Source organism: Cetorhinus maximus, chromosome 11 (assembly GCF_964194155.1).
Source record: "Cetorhinus maximus chromosome 11, sCetMax3.hap1.1, whole genome shotgun sequence".
In the NCBI taxonomy this organism is placed as follows: Eukaryota; Metazoa; Chordata; class Chondrichthyes; order Lamniformes; family Cetorhinidae; genus Cetorhinus; species Cetorhinus maximus.
Genome location: NC_135889.1, coordinates 43831652 through 43848910, shown reverse-complemented (window position 1 = coordinate 43848910; position 17259 = coordinate 43831652). Strand labels below are relative to the sequence as shown.

The following is a 17259-nucleotide window of genomic DNA, read 5'->3' as shown; positions in this document are numbered from 1 at the left end:
TTGAACCAGTCACATTACCCAAACCAATTACACCACATTCGCTGACACACTTCCCTCTCTCTTGGAGGAGATTTTGCACAACTGAAGGCAGCAGGAACTAACCAGAGGAGGAGAGGCATATTTGCATGAATTCCTAGCCTCATGGAGCTGGCCATTATCGGAAGTGCCATTACTGATGTCGTGGCCAGCAGCAGGATTGAAGCTATTGAAGATGATGGTATCCTCATACCTAATCCTCCTCCTCACATCCCATTTCCTCCTAATCTCATGACCTATTCTGCTTTACAAAGTGCAGATGGTGTAAGGATGCTTTTCCCTCCTGCCAGCAACAGAACCCTACATTGGTTCTTTCATTCTTTCAGATACCCAAATAATGCAATGTGACCAAGCAGTGTTGGAAGACCAAGAGTGAGTGATTATAAAGACACACTGGTACTTGATTTCATGCTCGCCGTCACTAGCTCAGGTACCATCACCATGGGCAGGACTTGTTGGATGGTGGGCTTTCTGTGAAGTGGCAGGAGACAGGACTTCCGCCCCTCAGTGGGGAGGAAGTCCCACCCCAGAGAACTGCCAGCCCATCTGATTGGCTGGCATCTCGATCATCCCAGTAGCGCCACAGGCAGCAGTGGTCACTGCTGGAGTTACAAATAGCCCAGCAGTCCAAGTGCTAGAGGCCAAGTCTGATGTCTTGCAGCAGGGATGGGAAGGGAGGCCTGGGGTTTCAGGGGAGAGGGCAGTTGGGGGTTGTGATGACAAGGCAGGCGTGAGGTAACAAACAGAGGGTGGCAGGGGCGGTGGGGGTGGTGGCTGACCTTGGTGGGGCACCCATGGATAGTGGCGGATGCTCCATCCCACCACCACCTCTCTTGCTGAGGCCCAAGCTGGGTAATCTGCTGAGCATCACCTACCCTCCATCCCTGAACTCCTCCTGCCAGTCTCAAAGTTGTGGCCGGGCAGGAAGCAGTGCTTAAGTGGCTACATAAGGAGCTTAATTGGAGTGAGGGAGCACAAGTCACCCGAGGCCTTACCCGCCATGTATAAAATGGTGAACAGGTCAAGGTGGGCGAGTAGATGGTGGGAAGGCCACCCGAGGTTTGGAGGAAGATGGGGTGGGGGGGGTGGGGGGCGGTGGGATAGCTGTAAAATTCTGCCCCATGTGTAGATCAGAGGGTAACTTAGGGAGGGGATTTGCATGTGGTGAGACACTGGGCAAAAGTGCACTGCAGCCAGGAAAGGGAGCAGGGAAAATGGAGGTACCAGCTCAATGGAGTGTGAGGTCACACACAGGCTCTGTTGCAGGGTACTTAGTTGAGGACTTCAACAGGCCAGGCTACAGAAGAAAGATGATGCGTGTACATAAAGAAATACTTGGTGCATTGGGACCCTGCAAGAAAGCCTGCCGTCAATGCAAGGAGAATGGAGGAGTCTGGCATCAACTTGGCACAGGTCTTTGCACAGAAATTTGAGCTTATCCTTTCCAGCATGGAGGTGGTGGCCAACTCTATTAGCACACTTGTGGATACAACCATGATGCAATGCCTGATGGAAAATGTCTCAGCTTTGAAGCACAAGCAACGTCATAAAAAGTCTGAGTGCTGCAGTGGAAGCTCAAACTGAAGTCATGCAAGGTTAGCTAGTTGTGTACAAGATCAGACTGCTGCCATCACGTATCTGGATATCAGTATTGAAAGGGGCTTGTGGGTTGTCATAGCAGTTAAACAATCTGTCCTCTAACAGAGTATTGGAATTGCTGAGGTGCCACCCCAGGGAAGTGGCAGTGATTTCGTGAGTAACAAACCTGCTGTCCTCTCTCAGGATGACAGCCATCCATCTTCACACCCCTGCCACTCTGCCAGTGCCCTTCCTGTTGGCCTCTCAGACAACCAGCCCAGACTTTTGCTGCCCACACTGAGGTGGTTTAGTTTGAAACTGAGAATTCTAGGCCCAGAGCTGCTCAAGGTTATCATCCAAGCCCTTCTGCAGTCTCCTCCCCTGAAAGTCAGTAGTCTTCCACCAGCCATGCTGCAGCCACCGGAGTGGCACTCCATAAGCGCACTAGAATGGTCAAAGGCACATGGGAAATAGGCACTAAGGGGATGCACAAAGTTGATTAGTTTATATTTTATGCAATATGGCATAATATTATTTATAAGTGTGGTTTGAAAGAAAACAAAACAGAAAACGGTCAGCTGTGGCTCAGTTGGTATCACTCTTGCCTCTGAGTCAAAAATTTGTGGGTTCAAGTCCAAGTCCTGGTCTTGAGCACAAAAATCTAGACTGATGCTCCAGTGCAGTGCTGAGGGAGTGCTGTTTTGTTGAAAGTGCTGTATTTTTGATGAGATGTTAAATTAAGGCCCCTCTCAGGTGGTTGCAAAAGATCCCATATCATTATTTCGAAGAAGTGTGGGGAAGTTATCCCTGGTGCCCTGGCCAATGTTTATCTCTCAACCGAAATCACGAGAAAGCAGATTATCTGGCAATTATCATGTTTGTGGGAGCTTGCTGTGGTTAAATTGCTGTTATGTTTCCAGCATTACGATAGTGGCTACAAATGAAAAGTACTCAATTGGCTATAAAACACTTTGGCATGTGAAAGGCATGATATAAATGCAAGTCTATCTTTCTTTCTAAATTTGGTTTGGAACATTTATTTTGTGATGCATTTTATATTTGCCTTGTGGCCAAGAGAATGCTTGGCCAGGACTTGTACTTGAACCCACAGCTTTTTGACTCAGGCTGGAGTGATACCAACTGAGCCACAGCTGACTGCTTTCTGTCTTGTTTTCTTTCAAACCAAATTTATAAATAATATTATGCCATTTTGCATACAAACATAAACTAATCAACTTTGTGCATCCCCTTAGTGCCTGTTTCCCATGTGCCTTTGACCATTCTAGTGCTCTTATGGAGTGCCAAGTGATGGTCAGAGCTGTGATGGTCAGTGACAGTGAAGTTAAGGAGTGTGGGACTATTGGTGAATGGAGATTTGGGGTGTGTTTACTGGTATCAGACGTGAATTAGTTCTTCATGTTCACCCTGGTCAGAAAGATGCTGTCTAGGTTCCTGCCTCCCTTCCTCTCCTGCCTCTTCCCCATTCCTCTTCCTCCTCATGTTCCTATTCTTTAGCTTTTCATTTGATAGCTGGTGGCAAGGGCTGTCCAATTGTGTTGACAAGATTTGTGCAGCATAGTGCCACAAATCTAAAGACCCAATCAGCCAAGTGATGTAGGGCTCCTCCAGAGTGGACCAAGCAGCGGAATTGTGTTTTCTGTATGGCAATGATCTGCTCTATCACATTTCCTATTGCAGAATGGCTCTCCTTGTATGCCTGCTGGACACGTGTGTGAAGATTGCAAATCTGAGTCATGAACCATGTCATCAGTGGATGGCACTCGTTGCCCACCCTTTGATTTGCTGTGATGGCTGAAGTTCAGCTGGCTTAGCAGACTTTTTTATGTTACTCTTTCATGGGATGTGGGCTTTGCTGGCAGGCCAGCATTTATCACCCATCCCTATTTGCCCTTGAACTGGGTGGCCATTTGCTCTGCCATTTCAGAGGACAGTTAAGAGTCAGCCACATTGCTGCGGGCCTGGAGTCACATATAGGCCAGACCGGGTAAGGCTGGCAGATTTCCTTCCCTAAAGGACATTAGTGAACCAGACAAGGTTTTTACAACAATCAATGGTAGTTTCATGTTCATCATCATTACTGAGACTAGCTTTCAATCCAGAGTTAAGTAATTGAATTTAAATTCCATTTGAACGGTGTCCTCAGAGCATTAGCCTGACCTTTGGATTACTAGTCCAATGACATTACCGCTATGCCACCATCTCCCCCAACACTGATGGCATCACAACTGCTGCCAGGATACCTGCATGAATTGCTGCGTATGGTCACGAATCAGCTGAATTTTGCAGGAATATAATTACTTTCAGCTTGGGTACATGGCAGCAAAGGAAAGCAGTATATGTGCAGTCAACGGCATCCTGCACTCTGTGAAGCCTGCAATCTGATCAAACCATTGTGCTCACTCAACCTGCTTGTTTCTGGCAAGAGAAAATAAAATTAAGTTAGCACCATTTGCATAGACAGCCTCAGTGACCTCCCTATGCAACAGTGGATGGTAAACTACAAGATGTTGCAAATATTACCTGCTCCAGTCTGGAAGGAGCCAGACACACAAAAGATAATCTCTTTGATCTCCCTTCACAGCCACTGACAATGCAATCCTTGCCCTGCTCCAGGTTTGATGCTGTATTTCCAGTAGTAGACATATCTCAGTGAGGGCCTTATTTGTGAACTTCAGGATGTTGCTCCAGACTGGAGCAGTGTGACATCGCACATTGTTGCCCACTGAGGTTCAGATTTGTTGTTTTTAGTTAATTGTTTCCTTAATACTCTGGGCAGATATGGTCTCCTGCTCAGTGCCTTTCTCCCACTCCATCTCCTCCCTCTTTCAGTAGCTTGTCCTGCTCTGCATGACCTCTGTTCATTCTCCAATTCACGTTGTATTCCAAGGGGAATTACTTCTAATGTATCCTTGCTTAGGAGAAACTTGCCTGTGCAGAAGCCTTGCAGTCAACAAAGAATTCCTTCAGCACTACCGCACCACTCCCTGAAGATTTTTGAAACTTGAAACAACTATGGAAAGGTCATCAACCTGAAATATTAATTTCATTTATTGCTCCACAGAGTCTGCCAGACCTACTGAGTATTTCCACCTTTTTTTTAAATTTCAGATTGCTCCTAACTTTGGTGTCTTATTTGACCCTAAACTGACCTTCCTGCCCTATATCCTCTCCATCGCAAAGATTGGCTACTACAACTTAGTAACAATACCTGCCTCCACCCCTACACCAGTCCATCTGCTGTTGAGTGTTTTTTTTTATCTATGCCTTTGTTAGGTCCTGTCTCAATTACTCCATTGCTCTCTTACCTCGTTTCCCAACTTCCACCATCTGTGAACATCAACTCTGATCTGAACAATATCAAGCTGGTCAAGAACAATATCACTAAGACCACAAACATATTATGACCACAAAGATATTATGTAGAGGGTAATTTTAACCTAACCCACCCACCCAGAAAGTGATGGGATTGTGTGCAATGCTGGTTTTATATCCCCGACCTGATTTTATTGTCTATTGAAGTTGATGGACAGCAATATTACCCAGGGTATAAAACCAGGTTATGGAAGGAAACCAGAAACCAGGAAATCCTATGGATTTCCTACCTGTCAATTTTCTTATATTCATTCATGGGATGTGGGTGTCACTGGCAAGACCAGTATTTATTGCCCATCCCTTATTGTTCTTAGGTAAAATTATCCCCTATATCTCCTCTCTGTAAATATACACTGGGTAACCTTCTTTATAGATCACCAATTGTCCAGATTTTGCAGTCAATTACGAACGAATGCCACCAGCGATTCATTGTAACTTGCACTTTAGACTTTCTACAGGCTTTTGTACTGGAACTTGTGGCGATTCGAAATCCAGTTAGTGAATCACTTTCAACAGGGGATCTGAGACCTGTGTGAACAAGGCAAGCAATAGTGTGCCTCCTCAATCAATCAGGCTGAAGAATCAATAAGACATTCTGTACCCAAATCACCAAATGTGAGTTTGAATACTTGATTCAATGTTATATCATGGACAGAAAGTGAAATATAAAAAGTGAAAGAAAGATGGGATTAAGAGAGAGAAATAAGAGACAGAAAGAAGGTAAAGAAAATTATCTGATTTTGTTATTTAAAAAAAATCTCCAATATTAATTAAAATCTGAAGGAATAAGACTCTGGTCTTGCAAAAGTAATTTCTCAGTACCAGAGATATTGCTTGGCAGAAATTAAGATATATTGTGCGGGCACAAATCCAGTTAAACAAGAATGGACAAGCTTTGATTTCTGCCAGGTTTACTGGGTAGCTAATGGGTAAGTACCGCAACTTCATGTGTTCCATGTGGTTTCATGGCAATTCTCTTGGTGAGGCACTGGCCTGGAGGACTAAAATGAAAGACAGATTGCATTTATATAGCACTTTTCACAACCACCAGACATCTCAAAGCACTTTATAGCCAGTTAAGTACTTTTGAAGCATAGTCAGCTATAGGAAACAGAGCAACCAATTTGTGCACAGCAAACCTCCCCCAAACAGTAATGGGATGATGGCCAGATAACCTGTTTTTTTGTGATGTTGATTGAGGGATAAATATTAGCCAGGACACCGGGCATAACCCTCCTGCTCTTCTTCATAAAACTGCATGGGATCTTTTATATCCACCTGAGCAGGCAGATGGGGCCTCAGTTTAACATCTCAGCTGAAAGAGGGCACCTTTCCCTCAGCACTGCAGTGGAGTGTCAGAGTAGATTTTTGTTCTCAAGCCCTGGATGGGACTTCAAACCAGAACATTGTGACTTAGAGGCAAGCATGCTACCAGCTGAGTCACAGCCGACAATCAAGCAGGGCTACTAGGATAACAACTTCTTGATTTTTGTATTTAACTGTGCATGTGCAATTGCTGGAATTTGCTGTCTGAATTACACATTACTAATAATCTCATTATTTTACTGCCATGGAGTTTTTATATTTGAAATTCACTTTTTTTGTGTTTTCTCAGCATTTATACATTTAGATTTGCTGGAAAGGTTGAAGAATTCAAAGCTCCCTGAAATATGTTTGTACTCCTGACAAAAGATGACGGTGCTAACAAATGGAATATTTCTTAATTATATACAGTAACAATAAACTTTATTGTTAATTTGACCTCAAAATACACCACTCATCACTGTGTCAGTATTTATTTTCTCCATGCTTGCAAGACTATGGCATCTCAAATACATAAAATGCTGACTACCAAGGCACTTTGACCTTTATCTTAAGTTTTTCAGATAGTAAGTTAAAATTTAAAAGTTCTAAAATAATTTATTTCTTACACGAATGCCAATGTACTTAGATGCTGCATGCATTTTAAACAACTTAATTTTTGATCATAATTTTAAAAAATGATTAGAATATTCTTGATAATGATATAGTATCTGAGAAGCAGTTGCAATAATTTCCAGTAGATGGTGCTTTTACTCCAAAATACGACTTTGCCAAACATATTGTATTTGCACCATATTTCCGTTTTACATTGTAAACTCTGGTACATTATTCATATTTGTAATGACATTTTATATCTTGATAAATCAAAAGAAATCCAAAATATTCAGATGAAAATCTGATGGTACTTCATTTGAACACTGTGGGATTGTTCCATTATCTTTAAGGTATTTACGGTTTAACTCAACACCACATATAATCTAAGCAGAGGACCTGATTTTTAAATTTTAATTAATGGGGGATACTATTTTCTTAATGCTAAGTATGTTATTTTTGCTCGTTTTCTAGGCTAAGTTCTCTATCCTCTCTTGAAGGCCCTATCTTCTTAAAGTATACTTAACATAGGTACCACTCACCCTCTGGTGTCTTATCATAGTGGATAGAATGTATGAATGTTGACAAGCTACTATTCAGTCACGAGAGGGCATTATAACTGAGCCTGATCTTATCTCTCCTATGTCCATATAGCAACATCTCATTTTCTATTGAAGGGCCTCTTCCAAAACCTTAATATGACCACTTCCCAGCTGCTGACAGACTTGCTATATATTCTCAGTATTTCCTGCTTTTATTTAAATTCTATATCCTCTCTCCTGTGTGCCCCAGTGGGATCATGGTGTTAACTCCCTACTAGTGAAAATGACTCAAAAGATGCACTCATATCCCATTAATTGCCCAGTTAGTAAATACTTCCATTCAGAAAAATCAGCTACACATATGATCCAAAATCTATCTAAGGATGTTGAAAATACTATTTTCAAAAATTATAATCAAGTTATTGCAGAGTGCACTGGCAACTTTTAGAATTAGTACCTGGGTGTACCTGGAAAATTCTCCTAGCATAGTATTTGGATATAGGCCATTTTCCAGAATATCAGAAAATACACATTTAACAATAAGAGTCCAAAAATGAGTGCAAGAGTCCCAGCCACAATCACACTCCATTTAATATTCACATAATCCGAAAGATCTATATTACATTCCAAGTACCTGAGCAGTTAGTTATTCCAGCTACAGTTATATCACACTTTGGAATGTGCATTTACATTAAACCTGCTTGGAGGAAAATGACAATGTCAATGGGCATTTGCAAATGCAATCTCTTGATATAAACATTAGTTTGGTGACCTCAGGATAACTCAATAACATCTGAAAGCTCCCACTCTAGTAAAGTGTTAGGTTGATTTTTTTTCTCAGTAACATCCAAGAGTGAATGCACTTTGTGTGTTCACTTTGAGTGAAATATATTTACTTGCACCGTTCACCGAGGTGAAAGGTGCTGATAAACTCTGTGTGCGTGTGGCACTGTTGTGAGACACTGAAAACCAAGGTCAAATCTGGTAAAACTTTAGCATTTTCATGACAATGGGCCAATTTCAGTTTTAACGAGCAGTGTACTGAATAACGAAGGCACAATTCAAGACATGAGCGCACCATAATTGGTGGGATGCATTCCGTTGACCTGCACATTTACTGAACAAGTGGTTGGATGTGTAAACATAATAACTTCAAATTCTACTAAACACTGAACATTATCTACATTGTATTACTTATTTTAAAAAAGTTAGAAAGTGCAGAGTGAAATTAAAAAGGAAATTAGGAATGCAAAGACAGCAGGAAAAAATATTAAGATAAAAGCAAAAAACTGCGGATGCTGAAAATCCAAAACAAAAATAAAAATACCTGGAAAAACTCAGCAGGTCTGACAGCATCTGCGGAGAGGAACACAGTTAACGTTTTGAGTCCGTATGACTCTTCAACAGAATAAAAAATATTGGCAAGTAAAATTAAATAATACCCAAAGATGCTTTATAAATACAAAAAGAGCATGAGGATGTGGAGGCACAAGATGTGGGCATGGTTCTTAATGAATACTATGCGCATGTTTTCACAAGAGTGGGTTGAAGCAGGAACTGTAGTTAAGGGAGTATGAAGATTGGATGGGATAAATAGAATAAGGGAGGAAATATTAAAGCATTAGCATCCTTAAAAGTGGATTTATCGCCAGGACTGGATGAGATGTATCATAGATTGTTAAGGAAAGCAAAGGATGAAATAGAAGAGGCTCTGACCATCATTTTCCAATCCTCTCTGGCTACAGATGTGGTGCCAGAGGACTGTTAACATTGTACCATTGTTAAAAAAAGGGGGAAGGGTTAGAACGAGTAATTACAGCCCTGACAGCCTAACCTCGGTGTGAACAAATTATTGGAAAAATTTGAGAAATAATTTAAATCATCATTTAGAGAAAACAGTCAGCATGAATTTGTTAAGGGAACGTCATGTCTGATTAACTTGATTGAATTTTTAAGGGCGGTAACAAGGAAGATTGATGAGCGTAGCACATTTGATATAGACTACATAGATTTTTTGCAAGGCTTTTTACAAGATCTCACATGGCAGACTGGCCAGTAAATTAAAAGTTCATGGGATCCAAGGCAAAGTCACATGTTGGATCCAAAATTAGCTCAGTGGGTGGAAGTAAAGGGCTATGGTCGATGGATGTTTTTGTGACTGGAAGGCAGCTTTCTGTGGGGTTCAGCAGCACTCAGTATTGCGTCCTTTGCTGTTAGGAACATAGGAGCGGAGTGGGCCATTCGGCCCTTCGAGCCTGCTCTGTCATTTAACTAGATCATGGCTGATCTTCTACCTCAACGCAATCGTCCTGCACTGTCCCTGTATCCCTTAATGTCATCGGCATTTAGAAATCTATCGACCTCTGCTTTGAACACACTTAATGACTGAATCTCCACAGCCCTCTGGCGTGGAGAATTCCAAAGATTCACCACCTTCTGAATGAAAAAATTCCTCCTCATTTTGGTCCTAAATGGCCTACCTCCTATTCTGAGACTGTGTTCCCTTGTTCTAGACCCCTCAACCAGGGGGAACATCCTTCCTACATCTACACTGTTAAGCTCTGTATGAATTTTGTACACTTCAATCAGGTCACCTCTCATTCTTCTAAACTCCAGACAATACAGGCCCAGTCTCCTCAATCTCTCCTTAAAGAACAATCCAGCCAGCCCAAGGATTAGTCTGCTGAGTTTTTCCAGGTATGTTTGTTTCTGGTGGACCTCTGTTGCACTCTGTCTATGGCCAGTATGCTGCACACAATACTCCAGGTGTGGCATCACCAAGGCTGTCTACAACTACAGAGAGACTTCCTTACTCCTGTACTCAAATCCTCTAGCAATAAAGGCTAACATACCATTTGCCTTCCTAATTGTTTGCTGCACCTGCATGTTAGCTTTCAGTGACTTGTGAACAAGAACACCCAGGTCCCTTTGGACATCAACATTTCCAAATCTCTCCTGCATGTTTGTGGCATATATATGTATATATATGTCATACATATATACCATATGTTTGTAATATATGTCAAAGATTGAGACTTACCTGTAGGGGTTATGATTAAGGAGTTTGCAGATGAAACAAAAAATGATGTGGTTGATAGTGAGCAAGAAAGCTGCATATTGCAGGAAGGTATCAAAGGACTGGTCAGGTGGGCAGAAAAGTGGCAAATGGAGTTCAATCCAGAAAAGTGTGAGGTCATGCATTCGGAGAGGACAAACAAAGAAAGGGAATACATAATAAATGGTAGGATTCTGAAAAGCATAGAGGAACAGAAAAAATTTGGAGTGCAACAGATCCTTGAAAATAGCAGGACGAGTAGATAAGGTATCAAGAAGGCATATGGGAAACTTCCCTTTATTGGCTGAGGCCTAGAGTATAAGAACAGGAAGGCTATGCTAAAACACCCAATACATTGCAGCTGCTTACTGCATACAATTCTTCCTACCACATTACACTAGAGAGGATACAGGGGAGAATTTCTGTGTTGTTGCCAGGAATGGAGAATATTAGCTATGAGAAAAGATATGGTAGTGAGCTTTTCTTTGGAGCAGAGAAGGCTGATGGAAGATTTAAATTAGATATATAAAATTATGATGGGGCTGAGATAAAGCAGATTGGAAGGACCTATTTCTGTTAGCAGAGGGGCCAATAACTAGGGTGCATAGAGTTAAAGTAATTGATACAAGGATTAGAGGAGAGTTGAGTAATTTTTTCACCCAGAGGGTGGTGCCTGAAAGGATGGTAGAGGCAGAAACCTTCATTGCATTTAAAAACACTTGGATATGAAACTGACATGTAACCTACAGGCCAAAGACCAAATGCTGGAAGGTGGAATTATCCTAGGCAGCTTTTTAATCAGCAGGCACAGAATTGATGGGCTGAATGACCTCCTTCTGTGCCATAAATCTTTCTATATTTCTAAAGGCATTCAAACTTTGCTGTACACGAGTTCAAAATGTGCAATACATTAATTAAAAATGTAAGTATACTAGCTTAAAAAAGTCACTTACACATCTCAGGATGTTGTACATAAAACAATTCCTTCAAATAAAGTGACTCAGTAGGTTTGCACACAGTCAGTAGTTGAATGATATAGTCCCAAGGAAAACCCAGTTTCCATCCATGGTGGAATCAGGAAATTTAATTGGAAACCAGGGGAGTTTTCTATGAAAAAAGCAAAATACTGCGGATGCTGGAAATCTGAAACAAAAACAAAAATAGCTGGAAAAACTCAGCAGGTCTGAGAGCATCTGTGGAGAGGAATACAGTTAACGTTTCGAGTCCATATGACTCTTCATCAGAAACTTTTCAGTTTTCTATGAAGTTGCCTCAGTTCACGCTGTGGTTTTACAGCTCCCTAATGCTTCTTTGGCCCAGTGAACTACTAGGTCTCTTTCCTTCTGCTTTATGTCAGCTGACCTCAGCCAGATTGGTGACACTGTTATTGCAACTGGTCTTGATCCAGTTAGCGAGTGGGAGGTGAGAAAAGTGAAGTGGGTTCCAGCTCTATTAGGATGTTTCGGTGCATGGACGAGATCAGATTTAACTGTGATGTATCTCATGAGCAAACAGCCTGCTGACATTTACTGTGGAGAGTCAGAAATGGACCAACTTGTGGAAAGTACTCAATGCTTCGGAATCTTATCTAGATTAAGGAGGCAAAAGGGGAAAATTGACCTGAAAGGAAAAAGAGATATACTATTCAAAGTGAAAGTGAATATATAAATTAAAGTTTAGAAAAAGACTTACATTTATATAGCACTATGAGGATGTCCCAAAGTGTTTTAGAGCTAATTAAGTATTTTTGAGTACTGTTGCAGTATAAGAAACAGTGCAGACAATTTCTACACAGCATGCTCCCACAAATAGCAATGTTGATAATGACCAGATAATCAGTGATGCTAATTGAGGGATAAACATTGGCCAGGATTCCAGGGACAACTCCAGTGTTTGTCTTCAATATAGGGTCATTGAATCCGCACCTCTGACAGTGCAGCACTTCCTGTCGTTCCAGATTGTTTGTGCTCAAGCCACTGGAGGTGGATTCATCGCTTTTCAGGATGGGAGGGCGCGACCAGCGGAGGCACGGCTGACAAGAGCTCAAGGAATTCATCCACAATTAACTGACTTTTGGAGGGAGGGGGGGAAATCCAAGCTTCGACATTTCTTCTTTTGTCGCCGTTTTCGTTGGCAGTTGCAAAAGCAAAAAAATCCCGTTATAAATCCAAAAGGGATTTCTTCCACTCAAGTGGTCAGACGGCAGAGTTGAATTGTGAATCTCACAAGCCTGGTGTCCCACTCTATCCTCTTTCCCCCTTGACCTTATGTTCCTTTTCATGCCTCCTCTCCGCCCCGTTCTCCCAGTGTCCACCCTCCAACAGACCGCCCTCACCTGGAGCGGTACTGGTGCTGCTCGAGGAGGCGGAGAAAGCAGAAGGTGATTAGCATGGAGCTGAGGGAGACACACCCCGCTCGAGGCTGGGACTGACACACACACAGAGGCAGGCTTCACTGGCTTTAGGGTTATACAGGGAGGGAGGAGAGCAGCAGCAGGCGGCAGTGACACCAGAGCCCGCTTCCCAGCCATTGTCCTCTTCTTATTGTGGCAGCGCCGTGTCTACAAAGGGGATAAGGAAAAGTGCTCGGATTTACAACGCGACCTCAAGGCGAAGGTAACGTGGCTCTCTCTCTCTGCCTCGCTATTCCAAACTTTAAAATGTAGCGGGTTTTTTTTTGAATCTCTTCACGGATAGAATGGAATGGCGAGACCACATGTTTAAAATTAACACTTCAACGGAGAAAAGTCAATTTTAACCCACGTTAATGTATCCACTGGGATAAATGAGCTGGTTAGTTAGTCAGCGTCAGTTGCTTAGATGCTCCAATCTGTTCATTAAATAAAACGGCCCCCTTGAACCAAACAAAGGAAAAGAGCAGCAATCTGATTTATCCTGTGTGTGTGTGTATATAGTTTGCGGGTTCTCTCCTCTCTCTCTGTGTTCTTGTGTTACTGAAGAGTTTGTTGGTGTTACAGAGAGTGGAAGAATTTTTCTGTTGTTGCTTCATGCAGTGTTGAATGAGACGAGCGGGTGGACAGTGCGATGTCAGGTCACTCCCAGTAACTGCTGTAATAATGCTCACTCAAAGGACAATAAGCGTTTAGTTTTAAACCCTCCGTTAATATTGTTGCTCTTATAACCGTGGGGCATTAGATGAAATCTGTAACAGTGAAACGGTTAAAAGTGTGTTCGCGCCGCTACAATTATGTGATTCAGATGTGATTGAAACCAGATGATTTTCCCCCCTCTCTCTCCTCCTCCCCCCTCTCTACTCCCCCTCCCCTCTCTCTCCTCCTCCCCCCTCTCTCCTCCTCCCCCCTCTCTACTCCCCCTCCTCTCTCCTCCTCCCCCTCCTCCCCTCCATCTTCCGGTAAAGGTCAGAGAGATATTAACCCCTGCACACCATGTTCTGTTAGCTGTAGAACAGGCCAGTGATGGACAATACTGAATACGCAAACACAAATTTCTGAAAATTCATGTGTTTAATGTCAGTGTGGGTTCCATGAAAATTGCCATTCCCTGTGTCTGTTGAATCAGCAGAATATTTTGCCAAATCCGTTTAAAAAGACAGTTGTAATCCAGAAAATTAAGTGATGAAGGGTAGAACTGGAGCCAATCTTTACACACTTTTACAGTATAAGCAATTAGAGTTACACATGACAAGCAAGCATCTTGATAAAAATGGCATGGGGACAGAGGCATTCTCTCCTCTACCAATGTCACAAAAACAGGTCAATTTTCACATTATTGTTGAAGCAAATTGGCTGTTGTGTTTACTACAGTAAAACATAATTGGCTGCAAGATATTATGGGACATCCTGTTGTAATGAAAGGCATAGTTTTATCGCTCCTTCTCATGTCTCCTGGGCAATCAAATGGTTTTTGTGTACGTATTGTGACACACAAGGTATCATGTGTGGCTAATTTTTTGCCTCCCTAACTGTGGTTCCTTTTTAAGGTACTCTTTGAATTTCCATCCACCATTTCCAGCTGCTAATAGGATAAAGAGGCAACTTTCTAGCCTAGCCTGCAACAGTGTCACTTTGAAGCTGGCCACAAAGTGTAAGTAGGTCAGCCTAACATTTCCCTCTTTCCTTGTTGGAAAAGTGCCTGGGCTCCACCCTACACCTCTGACAAGAGTGTGGCTGAAATTTGAAACTCAGCCTGTGGAGGAGGATGTGTGATCCTGCATTTTACCCCTATATGGCACATTACCTTGAAGCTGTGCCCATGTGCCATGATCAAGACACTTCTACATTCCAGGATTGCCTTTCAAAATCTTTTCAAATGTTAAATACATTGAATTTATTAATATTTATTCTCTCCATCAACTTCTCCTGTTTTAATGGGTAAATTTCTCTCTTTCACATATGTCGTTTCCTGGCAACGATTAATGATTCAAGCAAGTTATTTCCAGACATCCGCCACAAGTTTACTGTAAGATGTTAGTAGGTGTCCAACAGTAGTCTGGGTGACTCACCAGTGTGCCTTTCCTTGGCTCTGGAGAAACAGCTGGTGTGCATTTGTCACTTCTCCCTAAAGTCATTGCTGAGATTCAGAGCTCGTTATGTAGGAAATTAGAACACAAACCCATATCCTACCATGTTGTGTCACAGCACGTTGGAGCATTAATGAGATGCATCAGTGTTTGAGCCCTGGAATATATTTAATCATCTCCTGAATTACAGTTCTTTAACTTCATGGAAGCTTACTTATTCTAACATGTCTTTGAAAAATCATTAAGGAAATGCCTAACCTTTATTTTCCATTTTAAAAGCCATTTAGTTAATCTTGCTCTTCTATGTTTGTTTTTCATCAACATGTGTTACAAGTATTTTATCAACATTGTTCTTTGCCTAATGCTTTCCTGTATAGTCAAACTATCTCAGTATAGACGTACTACATTAATGGAAATTCCACTGAGAAAATTGTATAGTTACTGCTGAGTTGGGATGGTCACCTGATTATAAATGGCAGTCTCACTAAGTAACCTTGGTAGGATTTTAAAATAATTTTTAAAGCTCCAACGTATTTTACTCCTGCTGGGGTAGTGGGGAGGAAAGCAGAGTCTCTTTGTCGTCAAGTTGGCTCCAAGGCATGACTTGGCAATGGGAGATTGAAACTGAGTTAATCAAAAACCAAGGTAGGGCACTAGTCAATCAGTTTGGCTCATTGTTGGTACTGTGAGGGGTAGACTTTTGCTGTTGGGATTCTTTCTGCTTGACTTCATATAATCTTTACAGTCAATGAACTGCCTGATGTTAGCTGGTTAAACTCCAGCAGCAGCAAAGTGGATGGACCAAGCAAGCATTACATAGCCAGAAAATGAAAACTCTCGTTATGTGGACATTTCAGTTGCTTTGTTTGGAGACAGTTAAGCATGAGGTTGGATTTCCTCATGATGAGACCAAATTAAATAGTCCATCTACCTGGTCTTTTGAACAATAATAATGCGGCTTTCTAAGTGAAACTTAAATATACATTCACACTCCATGCAGAGGGAGTTGTAATACAGCACAATTCAAGACACACTACTCCGGAGAAGTAAACATCCATTTTTAGTCATAATGAAATGATTAGGCAACCAGTGCAATCGTGATCAGGCAGCCTCACTGTACCTTGTATCCATAAACACTTTTTTATTGGAAATGTTTTTTATGGGGTGCTTCTGATGAGTGGGAGCATGGTTTCATCGTGCAATGGATTCACTGTTCCATCATACCAGTAATTGAACGGTGCTTAACATAGTTTTTGCAGTCTCATGGATAAGTGTTAATGTTAAACTCTGTATAGTTTAAATGGCCTATTGATGCATATAAAATGTTACTGAGCCAGTGTACATGCATTGTTGGTGTTATTGCACACAGGCCCAGTTATATGTATTGCTCAATTTTCCATGTAACCAGCGGCTTATAACAAGATCCTACTGCAGTTAAAGATAACATAAAGGCTCCGCAGATTGCTAAACAATAATTAGTGGAACGTAATGTCTTTCAGTGTAGGAGAAAACCTGTGCAGGTAATCATTTCAAATTGAAATGTCTCTAGAGAAAACTCTTTAGTTCTAAATTACATTGGTTCACCTCCTCTACAAATGCAGATTAAGCATCTGGTTAAGGACATGATTAGAGATTAGATAAGTATAGGTTGAAATGTTCAGTTGTCATATGGAACACAAATGCTCCTGTGATATTTGGTTCGGGGGTGCAGAATGTTTTCTTTGGAGGGTAGCCAGCTAGTGTTGAATAGTAGAGTTGTGTGAGTGTTTGCAGTTTTACTTGATTACATTTGGGAATTAGAGAGTAGTTATGTAGGACCTTTCCTCTTGAACACTAAATGAGTGGAGTTTATGATTGAGCCTGTACATGAACTGGCTTGATTGATCTTTCTCTATTTTATGTTTTAAGCTTTTGCTGTATCCACCTTAACCATCATCTGGTTATGCATTATTTTAAACTCATATGTTAGTTAACTTTCTACTAAGAGATAGACACTAAGAGCACTGCAGTGTGTGAGCTCTTCAGTGTCTAAGCAATTGAATAGTAGAGCTAGGTTTTACTTTGTTTGCTATGTGGTGCACTCCTAATTTCAGTTCTGCCACCATGAGTGGCTAGGTGGTCCACTACCACAAGTGAAAATCTTGTCTCATGGTTGCTGGTAATCTCTTTTTTTTTAAACAGCTGACTTGTCAATGTTGTTGATGAGAGTGAAAGAAAGATCTTGCATTCTTTCATTTGTGA

At 41.6% G+C, this 17259-nt stretch overlaps 1 protein-coding gene across 3 annotated transcripts in view; it reads left to right on the top strand.

The window, feature by feature from the left end:
* The first annotated feature begins 12896 nt into the window (after window positions 1–12896).
* Window positions 12897–17259, top strand: part of myo1b (myosin IB) — a 276216-nt gene continuing 271853 nt past the window's right edge. For all 3 annotated transcript variants that reach the window (XM_078551859.1, XM_078551858.1, XM_078551857.1), the window contains exon 1: window positions 12897–13133. The gene's annotated coding sequence lies outside the window, so the exon portion shown is untranslated. The remainder of the gene's footprint in view (window positions 13134–17259) is intronic.